Genomic DNA, 10,384 nt, shown 5'->3' with positions numbered 1-10,384 from the left:
ACAAGGGCGCAGAAGCGAGTAAGAAGAGGAGACGGCCAAGAAAGCTCAAGACAAAAAAAGAGAGACTCACGATGGAAGGCGCCATCGGTCTCATGGGCGCTCTCCAGGACCTCGAGCTCCCGCACCTTGCTTGCATGAGTAAGGCGGGCAACCTCCTCCTGGAGAGCCACCGCAGACTCCAAGGCCTTGGCCAGCTGCGACTGCTTCTGGACAAGGGCCTCCTCCTTCTCCCTCAAGGCGGCGTCCTTGAGGGCCATCTCCTTGAGATGAACCGACGCAAGGCAATCCACGTCGGTAGAGTAGGAGGCTTCCTTCTCCTGTAGCGTGCCGCGCAGCTGCTCCAGCTCGACCCGGCTGGCCGCCTCGAGCTCCTTCTTCTCTGTCTGGAGAAGATCCAGCTGCTCCTGGAGTCGGTCGCCAGCGCCTCGCAAAGCGTCCCGCTCCATGGCAACCTCGCCCAGCCGAACTTCGAGCTCGGCGATCTGGCCATCAACTGCCAGATGCTGAGTCCGCGGCTCATTATAGGCCTGCGCCTGAGCATCATAAAGCTCCTGCCAAAAAGCAAAGAAGAAGCAGGATTAAGATTTGGCCTCGTTAAAACCTAACCAGCACGATTCTCGGGGGCTACACCCAGTGGGTGCGCTAGCACGCCCCCACTAAAGAAGCAAAACAAGGAAAAGAAGCTCTCAAAGAGATTCGGACCGGCCGGTGATCGGTCGACCCGATTCTCGGGGGCTACACCCAGTGGGTGCGCTGTCGCGCCCCCACTGATGCAAGAAGAAGAAAAAGGTGAAATTCAAACCTAAGATGAGGCATTTACCCTGGTGCGGGCCTCTAGGCGCTCCATGTCGCCGCACACCATGCGGGCCGACTGCTCCACCTTGGTCTGGCCACTGGGAAACAGCGACACCAGCTCCAGGACACGGGTGAGCACAGTGCCGGCGGGCAGTCGCGCGCGCGCCAGGTTGGACGCCCGCCATGTCTTCATGGGCCGGCTCCCGACCCGGTCTCCAGCTCCCAGCGTAGCTGGACCGTGGTGGGGAACAACGATGGCGCCAGCTCCAGGTGCCGGCTCGGTAGCCGGCTCTGCCATCATCCCGGCCGGCGCTGCCTCCTCAACAGGAGGTGGATGGGCCACATCCGGCGCATCCATGGCCACCCCGGGCGCATCAGGGGCCGCGTCCGGCGCGTCCAGGATCAACTCCGGCGCGTTGGGCGCCGCCTCGGCCCTGGGGGAGTTGGGGATCGTCTCCAAATCCACCGACGCCGAAGCATCCGGCTCGGAGGGCTGGGCCCCCTCAGCCCTCGGGGCGTGCCTCGAAGCCGCTTCGCTAGCTGGCTCCTCCGCGCGAGCATGCACGGAGGGGCCATGTCTAGCCTTCGCACGCTTCTCCATCGGCTTCTCGGCCTGGCTGGGGCGAGACTGGCTCATGGCCGTCTTCCCCGCGCCCACGTCCCACCGGCGCTTGGACTTCTCCTGAAGCTCCCTCTGGGCAGCATCGGCTGCTGCCCAGCCAGCCCGCTCGGCTGCGGAGGCGGTGTCTTCCTCCACATCCTCCGCCTCCCTGTCGAGCGAAGTTCTTAAGGAACCTAGCTTCCCACAAGATAAATAAAGAAAAGGGGAGGGAATCTTACCCCGCGACCATAGGCACCTGCCTCCGGCCAGCACCACGGCGCTTCTTAGCGCCGCCTGTCCGTGCTCCAGCTGGAGGACCTGGCGCCGGCCGCTTAGGAGCCAGCCTGGATGCTCTGGCACCCTTGCCCTTCCTCCCGGCCGCCTCGTCGGCAGCGGTTGCCCCGGCTCTTTGACACCGGCCGCGCGTCAATTGCGGGCTGGTAACCTCCTCCACCCCATCGGAGTCCTCCTCGAAGGCTGCACCAGAGAAGAATGAGGGAGTCTCGTCGTCATCCGTCCAGTCTACGACGGAGGGCCGCGCGTACTCACCAAACGGCTCTGTCCCTTCCGACTCCAGGGCGTTCTCCGAGCCTGCGGAGGAGTCCGGGCGGGATTCAATCACGCCCTCGTCCTCAATCTCCGAGGCGTCGGACACATCCACGTCAGGAGCGGGCGGACGGAGGGATCCCTGCAGCCTCTCGAACAGCTGCGAAAAAGGATTCGATCGCCGGCTCAGCAAGACGACCGGCTGCAAGATGAACAACAAAGAACAAAGAAGCGACTTACCATTGGAGGCGGACGGGACCTGTTGAAGGGGGTCATCCCCCACGACCAGCTCCCGTTGTCGTCCATGCGGGCGGTGGAGATCAGATTCACCCTTCGTGCTACCACGCTGGGGGTGAACCTCTTGGTGGACATCCTGCAGGGATCATGCTGGCCGCTCATCTGGCAGACCAGATGTGGCCACCTCTGCAACAGCAAGATCTGGCGGGTCCCCATAGTGGTGAGCAGGTCGCGGCCGAGGAGGTCACTCTTCTCCAAGATCTCGAGGTGGGCACAGATCAGCGCCACCTCGGGTATCCGCTTGGGGGTCTTCGCCGCCCAGTTCAACCTCGTCGGCGGGTCGATGTTGAACGGGGGCATGTTGAGGGCGTCCTGGGCGGGGTCGGCGTTCTTCACATAGAAGAAGCCCTTCTGCCACTGCTTGATGGACTCCTGCAGTGGCATCTGGGGGAAGCCCGACTTCAAGCGATGGTGCACCAGCGCGGCTCCGCACGGCGTCATCGGGTGCAGTCCGGTCAGCTTCTCCACCTCGGACTTCTCCATGGCGATGGATTGCTGCTTGAAGAAGAACAAGCTGCGCCACAGATCAACGCGGGGCTCGATCCCCACAAAGCCCTCGCACAGGATCACAAAGGCCGATAGCTGCAGTATGGCGTTCGGCGCCAGGTGATGCGGCTGCAGGCCAAAGAAGTGAAGCCACTCGGAGAAGAAGGCGCTGACCGGAAGTCCGAAGCCCCGGTAGAAATGCTCGTTGAAGACCACGACCTCTCCCACGGCGGGTGTGGGAGCGGTCTCGGCATCGGGGAGTCGCACCAGCACCTGGGAGGCTGGGGGCATCAGTCGGTGATGACAGAGCGCCTCGATGTGCTCTTTGCCGATCTCGCTACCCAGCCAGGCTCCCTGCGACGAGGCCTTCTACGATGAGGACCTTTTCGAGGAAGAGTCGCCGGCCATGGCTGCGGGCAGCTGTTGGGGCATAGTTTATGCCTAAGTAATTTTGGTGATTGATGACAGTACCGTAAAGGACTAACCGTGTGTGTTAAGGTTTCAGATAACACACGTCAACGGCACAAGACGACTCGCCCCCTCGTTCATGGAACAGAAGCACGGAGTTCTCTACGATTCTCTTTATTTGAGTCATAGGAAAGCCGTACTATTAAGAGGGGAACCGTAGTGGAAAGGTTTGCGTGGAATCAATCTTTGCACGCGCACACTTCACATATTTTCCCTTACCTGCATCTTTGGGGCGGCCCCCGCCTCTGTGTTTCTTTCCTCTTTGCAAAATGGTCCCCCAGCGGTAGTACCGCTGGGCCAGGCGGTAGTACCGCTGGCCCAAGCGGTAGTACCGCTAGCCCTAGCGGTAGTACCGCTCGAGTGCTAGCGGTAGTACCGCTGCAGCCAGCGGTAGTACCGCTAGGTGGCGGTAGTACCGCCCCTGGTCAGCGGTAGTACCGCTCCAGGAGCTTTGTACCGCCTGCCTAGCGGTTGTTCGTGGACGAACCTTTTTGTGAAGACTTTCTTGGCGGTGGTAGTGCCTTTGCACTACCAGGGGCCCAGCGGTAGTACCGCTGGAGCTCGGGTAGAGAGTGGGAAAACGGTTGGATTTCCCCCCCCCCACACACACTATATAAAGGGTTCTTCTAGCTGTGGAACCTCATCTCTTACCTCCCCAAGCTCCATTGTTGCTCCCTAAGCTCAAAAGTGCCCGATCTCTCTCTCTAGCCAATCAAACTTGTTGATTCTTTAGGGATTGGTTGAGAAGGCCTAGATCCACACTTCCACCAAGAGAAAAGTTGATTCCCCCGCCAATCCCTTGCGGATCTTGTTACTCTTGGGTGTTTGAGCATCCTAGACGGTTGAGGTCACCTCGAAGCCATATTCCATTGTGGTGAAGCTTCGTGGTCTAGTTGGGAGCCTCCAAGCTTTGTGTGGAGTTTGCCCCAACATTGTTTGTAAAGGTCCGGTTGCCGCCTTCAAGGGCACCTATAGTGGAATCACGGTACCTTGCATCATGCGAGGGCGTGAGGAGAATACGCTGGCCTTAGTGGCTTATTGGGGAGCATTGTGCCTCCACACTGCTCCAACGGAGACGTACTTCCTGTCAAAGGGAAGGAACTTCGGTAACACATCCTCGTATCCATCGGTTCCACTTGTGGTTATCTCTATCCTTTACTTTGTGTATGCTTATGTTGTTGACTATATCTTACTTGTCTTAATAACTCCTGTTGTTAGCTTCATTAGGGTTCACCTCATTGTCGTAATATTTGTGAACCCATATGTTGTTTACCTTAACTTGCTAAGATTAATTAAAAAGTGGTCGTTGTCTATTCACTCCCCCCCTCTAGTCAACCATATCGATCCTTTCAATTGGTATCAGAGCTAGGTTTCTTTATTAAGGGTTTAACCACCCGAAGAGTATGGAAGGCGAAGAGGGAATTAACCATGGGCAACCCGAGGCCATGGACTTGACTTCGGTCACAAGGGATGACTTGAATACGGCTATGGCCGCTCTCAAGACGTCCTTGACGAACGAAGTCAAGACCATGATTAAAGAGTTAATTGAGGGATTTAAAAGTTCACCCGAACCGGCTATAGTGGTTAAACCCACCGTCACCGATTCGGAGGCCAACTCCTCTAAGGAAGCGGCTAAAGGTATGCGACCTTCCTCATCTCACGAAAAGGATGGGACTGGAACATATGCCTCAGTTCCACCCCCCATGGTCTATGGAGGATCCGTTTCTGCACCACGTCTTAATCATGTTGGTCCTCCTCCTAAGCTTGTGAAAGGTGACTTTGCTAACTGGGTATTTTCTATTAAGTCTCATTTGAATCACAGCTCAACAAACTTGTGGAGAATCATCGAGCAAGGATATTATCCCCATGATCCAATCAACCTCACTCCAAGAGAAGATGCAGACAATCAATACAATCACTCCGCTTTGTTTATTCTCTAGTCTGCAGTGCCACCTGAAGATCTTCCTCACTTGCGTCCCTTCACTTTGGTCAAGGATTGTTGGGAGCATATTATGGTGTTGTACAAGGGAAGCTCAAGCATTCAACGATCCAACTATGAAGTGATACTTGATAAGGCCGATGAGTTTGTGATGAAGGAAGACGAGGACCCTCGCGATCTCTATCGGAGGGTGACTGCTATTGCTGTGGCACTCAAGGATCTTGGGAGCAAGGATGTGGATGATACATGGGTCAAGCGCAAGTTCCTTAAAGCCATCATGCCTTTCAACAAAGCCATGTCATCTGTCATTCGTCAGCGGCCAGACTTCCACTCCTTGTCTTCCAGTGAGGTGTTGGATGAATTCATTGCAATGTCAATCATGAACGAAACAGCCGACAATGCACTTGCTCGTGTTCGATCAAAGACAACTTCACCCAACCTTGCGTTGAAAGCAAAAGCAATGCTTGAATAAGAAGAAGAAGATGAGGAAGAGGAGGGCTGCCCTGAAGACACAAAGTATGCCTATCATGAGCACATGGCTCTTGCATCAAGGCAATTCTGGGGCAACAAGAGGAACTCAAGACCCTCCTTCACCAAGAACAACTCGAGTGGATTCAAACCCAAACAACGAGTAAGGACATGTTATAACTGTGGTAACGTGAGTCACTTCGTGGCCGAATGTCCCTATGAGAAAAGGGAAGACAACAGAGGCAAGCTCATTCGCAAAGACAAAACCAAATCATTTCCAATCAAGAACAACTTTGTCAAGAAACCTCGCCCAAAAGGGATGGTGGCCCTTGAAGAGTACCCTTCCGATGATGATGATGATGATGATACAGTGGCAACGGCAACTATTGCTATTGCCACTACCTCTCCCCAGAAGGTGTCTCTCTTCAACGCCCCAACAAGAACCACATCACCAAGTGCCTCATGGCAAAAGGTATCAATCAGGTAACTCCCATCATTAAGACCAACATTACTTCCGCCCCTTCATTGTTAAATTGTGTTGAAGATAGTGATGTTGGGGAACTTAATGAGCATGATCTTGACAAGTTTCTGTGCACTATTAAGGGAGAACCCAAGAAGCACTTTGTTGCTCTCTTGGAACAACTGGGTGAGGCCACTAACCTCATTGAGTCTCATGAGGAGACCATCTCCGAGCTTCAGGGACACAGTCGTGACTATGCCGATGAAATTGCCGAATTATCTAATGCTCTAGAAAAGGAGCGCACTCTTCGTTTGGCTCTTGAGGAGTCATATAACGATGACTGCGCTAAAATGCAAAAGAAACTAGATCATGATGTTGTTCTTATTCGTATGCTTAAGTCTGAAAAGTATGCTCTTGAGGTTGGCCATGACAGACTCAAAGAGGAGTTTGACACACTTGACAAGGCCCACAAGGTCTTGAAAGGTGCTCATTTCTCTCTAAAAGAGTCTCATGATCAACTCCAAGCAAAGCTTACCAAGGAGATCTCTACTTGCCCTCCCTTTGTGTTAATTGATAATGCTTGTGCAACTAACCCCTGTTGTGAGCATGTACACCTTGTGGAGGAAAATGCCAAGTTAAAGGAGAAACTTGAGAAGGGCCTTGTGGCATGCATACAAGGTGAGAAGAGTCTAAACGACCTCTTGAGCACTCAAAAGGGTGTTGTAGGAAAGGAGGGACTTGGACTTACCTCCAAGTCAAAAGGTAAAAGGAGGAACAGGAACAAACGATCTCCCACCCTCATGGACATCTTTGTCAAAGAGGGTGAGGGGACTCAGAAGGTGAATAGGAACAAGGTGGACTATGGAAACCTCAAGAAGGGCAAAACCATTCCTACTAACACAGCCGGCAAACTCAATTCTTCTTATGTCTTATGTTGTGCTGGTGATGGGCATGTTTATGCCAGATTTGTTGGTTCCTACGATGAGGATATTGAATGGGCTATCTGGGTTCCTAAGACCCTTGTCTCAACATGAAAGGACCCATTAAAAAATGGGTCCCTAAAACCAAGCCTTGATCTATTGCAGGAGTTTGCTTCCGGTGGGGTGTCATGGTTGCTCGATAGTGGAGCAACAAATTATATGACCGGAAGCAAGGACTTAGTGGTGGATGTGCATCCCTCTCCATCTATGCCCACCCATGTCCAATTCGCCGATGCATCCTCTTCAAAGGTATTGGGATTTGGTAAGGTGGCCGTCTCTGAAGATTTATCTATTGAGAAGGTCATGCTTGTTGAGTCACTTGCCTACAATTTAATTTCGGTTCGTCAACTCGCAATTATGGGTTTTTCCACATTCTTTAATCTTGATACTGTGGTCCTCCTGAGAAGCAAGACTCTTAAAGTAGCCTATGTTGGATATGTCGAAAATGGTCTTTATGTGGTAAACTTCTCAAAGCGACCCACTAAAACTGCGACATGTTTAATGGCTAAAGTTGATGTGGGCTGGCTTTGGCATCGCCGTTTAGCTCATGTCAATATGAGATCTTTGCGAAGCCTTCTGACAGGGGACCATATTCGTGGACTAACAAATGTGAGTTTTGCTAAAGATCGTGTTTGCAGTGCCTTCATTGAAGGAAAGATTCACGAAACTGCTCATCGTCCAACGACTCTTATCTACACTAAGAGGCCATTGGAACTTCTCCATATGGATCTGTTTGGTCCTCCATCATTTGATAGTCTTGGAGGCAGAAAGTATTGCTTAGTGATTGTTGACGACTACTCAAGATATACCTGGGTATATTTCTTTAAAAAGAAGAGTGAGACTCAACAAACGGTCATCAACTTTGCTAATGAAGCGCAACATCAACATGAAGCAAAGATCTTGATGATTAGAAGTGACAACGGAACCGAGTTCAAGAACTACACCTTGGATGAGTTTCTAGGTGACGAGGGAATAAAACACCAATATTCTGCACCATATACCCCTCAACAAAACGGCGTGGCAGAAAGGAAGAACCGGACCTTGATAGACAATGCAAGGACAATGATGGCAGAATTCAAATCTCCATATAACTTCTGGGCAGAGGCCATCAACACAGCATGTCATGCATCCAATCGGCTCTATATCCACAAAGGCTTGAACAAGACTCCGTATGAGATTCTAACTGGAAACAAACCCAATCTCAAGTACTTCTGGGTATTCGGTTGTAAGTGTTTCATTCTCAAGAAAGGTGCACGGTTAGCTAAATTTGATTCTAGAGCACATGAGGGTATCTTTGTTGGTTATGCTACAAACTCTCATGCTTACTGTGTCCTCAACAAGTCCACCGGACTAATTGAGGAGACGTGTAACGTAGAGTTTGATGAAAATAATGGCTCCCAAGTGGAGCAAAGTGGTCTTTGTGATGTAGGTGATGAAATTCCTCCCCAAGCCATAAGAAGAATGGGGATTGGTCAAATACTCCCCATTGAGAAACCCCTTGTGGCCGAAGGAGAAGGACAATGCTCTACTCAAGTGGAGCCATCACCTCCACAAGTCCCACACGCTTCCGATGAACAAAGAGAAGACTCTCAACAAAATAAACAAGCTCAAGGTCAAGATAAATTGCCCAACAATGATGATGTGTCTCAGGATATTCAAGCACTACCCCAAGACTCCGAACCTGCTCATGATCAAGATCAAGTGCAACCCCGAGATCCAGACCAAGTAGAAGCACAAGATCAAGATCAAGAGCAACCACAAATACAAGAACAAACTAGTGAACCTGCTCAAGTCGAAGGACAAGATGATCAGGAGACTGTCTCACAATTCCCTTCTGCAGCACCAACAGCCGGCTCAAGACGCAAGGGCAAGCAAAGTAAACAAGTCGATGCTCCCCCGTTATCTAATGAAGAACTCTTGGAGCGTCGAGCAGCCAAGATTGCGAACAAGCTGAGAGTCAAGTCACATCTTATGAAGAATGTACTTGGCAGTTTAAAAAGGAGAGTATCCACCCGCCAACAGATTTGGAATTATTGTGAGCATCACGCGTTTGTTTCGTATTGTGAACCTCAACAGGTACATGAAGCGCTCGATGATGAGGATTGGCTTATGGCCATGCACGAAGAACTTAACAACTTCGAGCGCAACCAAGTCTGGGATTTAGTGCCTAGGCCAACGGAGGAACATAATGTTATCGGGACCAAATGGATATTCAAGAACAAGCAAGATGCCAATGGGATTGTGATTCGAAACAAGGCAAGATTGGTGGCTCAAGGCTACTCCCAAGTCGAGGATATGGACTACGGTGAAACCTTTGCTCCTGTTGCTCGTCTAGAATCTATTCGCATGTTGCTTGCATTTGCTTCTCATCATAACTTCAAATTACAACAAATGGATGTGAAAAGTGCCTTTCTTAATGGTCCTTTAAATGAGTTGGTCTATGTCAAAAAAAACCCGGGATTCGAACATCCCAAGCTCGCCAATCATGTGTACAAACTTAATAAGGCACTCTATGGCCTTAAACAAGCCCCACGCGCGTGGTATGAGTATCTTACTGAGCTGTTACAAGATCGTGGGTTTGAAATTGGGAAGATAGATCCCACTCTTTTTACTAAGAGGGTTAAAGGGGATTTGTTCATATGCCAACTATATGTTGATGATATTATCTTTGGCTCTCCTAACATTTCTTTCAATGAAGAATTTGCTGCACTAATGACTGAGAAGTTTGAGATGTCCATGATGGGAGAGTTGAAGTTCTTCCTCGGGTTCGAGATTAAACAAGGTCTAGAAGTGACATTCGTCAAACAAGCCAAGTACACTCAAGACATGCTCAAACGGTTCGAGCTCGAAGATGTCAAACTGGTCAAGTTCCCCATGCCAACAAGATGCAAGCTTGACAGTGATCCCAATGGTAAAGCAGTGGATCAAAAGGTATATCGCTCCATGATTGGATCCCTCCTTTACCTTTGTGCATCTAGACCGGATATTATGTTGAGTGTAGGGATATGTGCACGGTTTCAATCCGCACCAAAAGAAAGTCATTACATGGCTGTTAAGCGAATCTTTCGATATTTGGCTCATACCCCAAACTTTGGCCTTTGGTATCCCAAAGGAGCAAACTTCAATCTAGTTGGCTATTCTGACTCAGATTGTGCAGGAGATTGTGTGGAGAGGAAGTCAACGTCTGGAGGATGCCAATTCCTTGGTCGCTCATTGGTAAGTTGGTCGTCAAAGAAGCAGAATTGCGTCTCTTTATCATCCACCGAAGCTGAGTATGTGGCAGCTGCAAGTTGTTGTGCACAATTGCTATGGATGAGGCAAACTTTAAAGGATTATGGTGTCAC

Source organism: Hordeum vulgare, chromosome 3H (assembly GCF_904849725.1).
Source record: "Hordeum vulgare subsp. vulgare chromosome 3H, MorexV3_pseudomolecules_assembly, whole genome shotgun sequence".
NCBI lineage: Eukaryota > Viridiplantae > Streptophyta > Magnoliopsida > Poales > Poaceae > Hordeum > Hordeum vulgare.
The sequence above is the reverse complement of the archived record's forward strand: the minus strand, read 5'-3'. Positions refer to the sequence as shown.